Raw genomic sequence first — 6,178 nt, 5'->3', positions numbered from 1 at the left:
ACTCTTCCAACCTGCTCCTGACGCAGGCAGTTTTAGTGAAGGAGAAAGAAGTGTCACTAATAATTACCGTGAAATGGGACGGATACTACGATGTAATAGCAGCAGAGTGCTCCAGGATCCCAGAGGACAGAGCGTCACCTCTGGGCTGGAGCAGGCAGCGAAGGCGGCCATTGAGCTGAGTCTCGAAGGATGGATAGGAGTTTACCAGGCGGAAGGAAGGAGAAGGACGTCCCAAGCGGAGGGAACACAAAGCGCACCAGTCTAAGGATGTGGAGAGAATGCTGCGTTGGGGAACGAAGAGAATCGGTGTGCTGAGAGCCGGGGGGCGAGCGAGACTCGAGGACGATGGAGACGGCTGGAGAGGTCGGCTCGGGCCACTGTTCAAGGGTCTCGTTCAGAACTATCCTATGACTGAGGGAGATTTTTCTGGGGGGATAGTGACATCATCTGATTTGTCTTTTAACCGGGGAGCCCTGGCTGTACATCAGAACAGCACGGGGAGCTGTAAAAAATCCTGATGCCTAACGCTGCACACCAGATCAATTACACAAGAATTCCCGGGAGTGGGACCCAGGCGTTGGCAGTTTTAAAAACTCTCCAAGTGATTCCAACGTGCAGCCAAGGTTGAGACCCACTGGTCTCAACCCACTGGTCTTTCTCCAGAGAAGAAAGAATTGGCGGCTGGGGGGCCAGTTGGCGGACTGACTACTGGGAAGGCCTGCAGGACACTGCCAGGGCGGTGTCAGGGTCACCAGGAGGGCTTGTTAAAACACAGACTCTCGGGGCCCCAGCCCCCAGCTTCAGGCTCGGCAGGTCTGGGGTGGGCCCAAGAATGTGCATTTTGAACCTTTTCCCCAGTGAGGCTGTGCTGCCGGCGCAGGGCCTACACGCTGAGATGCACAGGTCTGTGGCCTGGCAGTGGAGACGGAGAGGAGGACACACACCGCAAGGTGTTTTGGCGGCAGGGAGAGGGGGTCAGGCAACTGGGCGGGTGGTGATGCTGTTAACTGAAGTGGGAAGAGGACCTCTTTGCTCATGACGGGCAGAGAAGGTGTCTGGACAGGAGGACGACGTATTTGTCGGAAACGTCCAGGTGGAGGCACCTCGGCGGCAGCTGGGAATACTTTTCCAGCCATCAGGAAGAAGTGAGGCAAACTTGGGGACAAATCAGGACCTCAGATTTAGTCTAAATTCAAGGTAAATATGGACCGATGATTGTATATAGCTTGAGAATATATATTGCTTCCATTGGAGCCATTTTTTTCTGGTGACAATGTGTTTAATCCATAAGAGACTATGATGATGTTTTTTTAGCCACTCTGTGAAAAAAAGACCCACATTATACACGAGACATTAAAGCTGGTTGTTAAGTATACGTAGGTCAGATGTTTGAATTGCCTCCACCAGGGTTTTTCCATTCATCTTCACACATGAATTTGAAAAGCAAATGTCACCTTATTTCTTTATTATATTGATAGTTATCATGTTTTCCGCTTATTCGTGAGGAGAGTCCATGGCGTCTGGCTGAGCCTCAGTTTCCCCAGTGGTAAACAAAGGGATTGGATTAGTGACAGCCAAGGACCTTTCTAACCCCAGCGTTCTGTGAGTTTGCCTTCGATTCTGTGTCAGTTTTGCCAGAAAGATCTCCAGGAGCTGGTAACACCCGGAAAGTTTTTTTGCCCGTTTTAATTTAACTTTTTTAGAGTACATTTCTATCAAAAAATAGTAAGGCCCTATTGTCAGAGCTGTGTCTTAAAGGCATTTCTAAACTTGTTTCTTTTTCCTCACTTGACAAGTGCTGTCTCGGGGCTCCATCACTCCTGGACTAACAGCTACCAATAAACAGAAGATGATTTCCAACCAGCTAACACGCTGTTTACTTTCCAGAGAAATTGGACTTTCCACTCTGACAGGTGATCAAGGGCACCCTGCTGCTGTCAGCAGGAAGAAGGGTTTAAACACAGAGACGGGAGTTTAAACATTTTCTCATTATCACAGAATAAGGGGGAAAAACACAAATAAATAAATAAGTAAAAACCGCACCCAGACTCTCCGGCCCCCCGCTGGGCGCGTAATGAAGCTGCGTCATGTGACCAGAAGGAGCGGCTTTCATCTCCCGCCCCAGTACGTTGCTCAAGTGACACCTGTCACATGACCCAGCTTCCGTCTTTCATCTGCCTTCCCCAGCCACCCTTTGGGAGAATCGTCTTTGCCAGAGATGTGTGGCCCCGATGTGGCCATTGTCGCGGGCTCTGGTGGTGCGACCAGCCTGGCCTTTCACGTCTCCTGCCTCAAATGCCCTAGATCTTTCCTCAAACATCGTTTAAATATAGTAAATTACAAAACTGAAAAAGAGACCAAAAAATCTTAGAGAGGACAGAAAAATCAGCGCCATTATTATATTTCATACAAATTTGCAGGAACTAGAATTTGGGAGAAAAATATCTGTATTTTAAAACATAAATCTTCATTTTTGAATGTTTATTAGAGCAGGAGGTTAATAAACCCCAAGTTCACTGTGTTATAAAAGTGGCTGCAACTTTGACCAGCCAGGCTCGCCACGGTGAACCGCAGTCTCACAGTCAGAAACGAATGTGGTCAGCTGTCCTACCCCAACTTCACCTAAACCCCAATCTACTTCTTTCATTCTTTAACTCGGTTTCTTATTGTCCTCCTGGACTCCTGCCTTACCTTGTTGGCTAAAACCCCATGGCTTTGACACCTTTCATTTCCATGGTTCCTTTTTGTTCCACCTTACTATGACTACTACCACCATCACGGCCACCACCTCCAGGAAGACCACCACTACTAATACTGCTCATTTTTATAGTGCTTACTATCTGCCAGGCACTATTTAAAATACTTTAAATGTATTAACTCATTTAATCCTCACATGCAACTCTATGAAATAGAGACTTTGTGATTTCCATTTTACAAAGGGAGAAATGAAAGCACAGAGAAGGAGGTAACTTGCCCAAGGTCACACAGCTAGTTAGTGCAGACCTAAACACAAGCAGTCTGACTCTCAGTTCTGCACACCTGCTCAATGGCAGAGCAATCTTCAGAAATTTTCTAAATCCTTACCCACGTACTTTTCTTTTTCCTGTCTCAGAGGATACTTATCTGTTATCCTCTCTCAGGCAAACATAGGCTCTTAATCTCATTTCCTTCAATCTCTGAATCTTCCTTGATTCATTCACTTCCACATTCCACAAGTGGTTATTAAACACCGACTGTGTGTCATGCACAATTCTAGGTGCTTGGGATACATCAGAGAACAGAACATATTACAATCTTTGCTCCTGTGGGGCTCACTGCTTGGTGGGGCTGAAACAAAATAGACGATAAATGTAAAACATCAGTGTGTCACACACAAAGAAACCCAGCACAGGTCCGGGGGATAGAGGGGGGTTGGGCTGCAACTGAATACGTGGTGGAGGAGTTCCTTTATTCAAAAGACATTTATCAAGGACCTACTATGTGCAAGAGACTGTTCAAGGTGCTTGAGATACGTCATTGAATAAAACAAAGCTCCCTGTCCTCAGGGAGCGTACATTTTAGTGGGGGCGAGAGAAATGGTAAAGATTGTAAATGAGTGAACCGTAAATTACAGAGCACATGTCTTGTGATAATGCACTTTAGGAAAATCAAGCAGGGTAGGGGGGTTGGTGCGCGGGAGGCTTGGTGTTCGGTGGGGTGGCTGGGGTGGGCTTCACTGATGGGCAGCATTGGGCAAAGGCTGCAAGTAGCCAAGGGAGTCGGCTGTGAGGGTATTTGAGAGAAAGGGTCCGGGCAGAGGGAAGTGCCTGGTGGAAGCCCAAGGAGGGAGCACACCTGGTGTGTTTAGACTATCTGTTGATTCTTCCAACTTCTTTCTTCCTTTTCCCCTCAGTCCACAGAAACACATAGATCTCTCAGTGCTGAACGAAACAGGAACCCTCTCCCTCTGTCTTTTCCATCCTTTTGTGACAGTTTCTGGTAGTCCCTGCTTGTCCTTTCTTACCACACACTTTCTCTTTAATTCATTGTGTTTCTCTGTGACCACCACTCCACGGAAGTGACTCGCTTATAGGTCACTGACGGCCAGCAGCCACCAAAGTCCATAGCCTGGTGTACTTTACACCCTCCTGACATTTTTCTCTGTAGGCTGCTCAGTCTTGGAAGCCTCTTAGCTTCTATCACCCAGAACGATTCTGGTTCTCTGCCCCAACCTCCAACCCGCCAATTTCTAGCCCCTAATGCCTGTCTCGTTTGCTGCTTCCTCCTTCTCTCACCCCGTGTATGTCCCTTGGACAGCCACACCTTTGTGACTTCGAGGACATTGCTATGTAGGTGATGCCCACATACAGCCAGTCCTCACTTCCTGGTCCTAGGTCAGCAGTTCCAATTGTCTGACGCACACTTCAAACTCAAGATGTCTAGAAGTGAGCCCAGAACATTCTCTCCCAAATGAATTACCTGACTATAAATCAAGTAACAAGTCATCCAGGCCCCTGGACTGGAAACCTTATATCCACTCTTCATCCCCCGCTGCTCTCCACACCCCTAGGCCCCACGGTCAATTAGTTGTGGAGGCAGATTCTATTGCTTGTCTGTCTAACAGTCATTCTCTGCTTCTTCCTCAGTTAAAAGAAAACTGTGATGATTCAGGAATTTGCCCCTCGGGACAGGTGATCCCAGCCTTGGGTCAGGAGTGCAGGCTGACGTTTCACAGCATCATCTCACTTCCCTGGCTAGTGGTTTAAGAGTGGACGTGTGACAGTCTCATGGTGAGATGTGAAGACAATGGTGCTGTCTTCTAAAAAGAAGCCCACAGGAAGAGATATCTCTTCTTCAACTGGATCTTATTGGACCTCAAGCGATGCCTGGAACAGGGGCAGCATCTTGTGACCACGATAGGAACCTGGGAACTGAGGTGATGAAGGTCACTGAAGATGCAGTGAAGAAAGATGGAAGGAACCTGGGTTGTTGATGCTGTCGCTGACCCATCAGGTTAATCAGTGTTGGAACGCCTACTTCTAGACTTCTGAAGTGAAATAATATCCTCGTGGATTAAGCCATTGAATTGGGGTTTTCAATTTCTTACAGCCCAAAACATCCTGTCCCTTCTGTCTTTCTCTCACATGAGGCTGTCTTCTTTTCACCCCCATGACTGCCTGCCTGGCAGATTAACTGTCACCTCTTCTATGATAGGGCAGACTGGTATGTCATCACTGGATCTTGCATTTATTTCCATCTAACTCTCCATTAGACGATAAGATCCTTGGGGGAACTTTAATTTTTGTATTTCTAGTGTCTAGATGTTTGCTGAATGAATTAATGAATACATGGGAAGGATTACTTCATATCTTGGTTCAGTTTTGGGCTCCAACAAGATTTTCTTGTAATATCCAATGACAATTCTTATAATAGAAACAATTGTTTACAAAGACGTTAACAAACTTAAATGAATTCATTAAGAGAGAGAGCACCTCAGATCTTGTATAGGTGCCCATTAATCTATACACGGATAGAGAGGAGTGAGAAGGAGAGAATGTGGGCAGACTCACAGAGGATGGACTCAGAGAACCCACTCTGGGAATTCATTTATGAAAAGTGTCAAGAGTAACAAAAAGACGTCAATCCTCTGCTTCAATGTAACCTTCAGGAAAAGACCTTCTGAGCGTGGTCGGGTCTAAGAAATGTAACTGCTCAGCGCTATTTATTTTCTTCTGGAAGGGAACCTCCACTATTTATTTTCTTCCGGAAGGCAACCTCCACTGGATGCTCCCAGAGATTTCTTTTTAAAAAGGCAAAACCTTTTGAGAATAACTCCAAGGTGGTATTAGAGGTGCACCTAAAACCTCAAGAAATGTTAGATATCATGACCAACTCTCATAAAAATCCCACCCCCTCTGTCAGCCCTGTTCAACAACACTTTCTGCAATGATGGAAATTTCTACATCTGCATCGTGCATCGTGGCAGCCACGAGCCCCACGTGGCTATTGAGCCCTTAAAATGTGGTTAGCGTGACTGGGGAACTGAATTTTTAACTTAATTAAATTTAAATTTAAATATAAATCGTAACATGAAGCTAGTAACTACCATGTCGGACAGTGCGGGGCTGTGTTTTGTGTGACCCAGTACTAGTCAGGATAGGCTTGGCTATATACTGCAGTAATAAATAACCCCCAAATA

General features: G+C 46.3%; 1 long non-coding RNA gene across 1 annotated transcript; it reads left to right on the top strand.

The window, feature by feature from the left end:
• Positions 1-6,178, top strand: LOC138918816 (uncharacterized). Its single transcript, XR_011428611.1, has 3 exons — positions 1-1,197; positions 1,797-1,913; positions 4,626-6,178. It is a non-coding gene; the product is annotated as an uncharacterized lncRNA (long non-coding RNA).

This window comes from Equus caballus, chromosome 18, assembly GCF_041296265.1.
Source record: "Equus caballus isolate H_3958 breed thoroughbred chromosome 18, TB-T2T, whole genome shotgun sequence".
Lineage (NCBI taxonomy): Eukaryota > Metazoa > Chordata > Mammalia > Perissodactyla > Equidae > Equus > Equus caballus.
The sequence above is the reverse complement of the archived record's forward strand: the minus strand, read 5'-3'. Positions and strand labels throughout refer to the sequence as shown.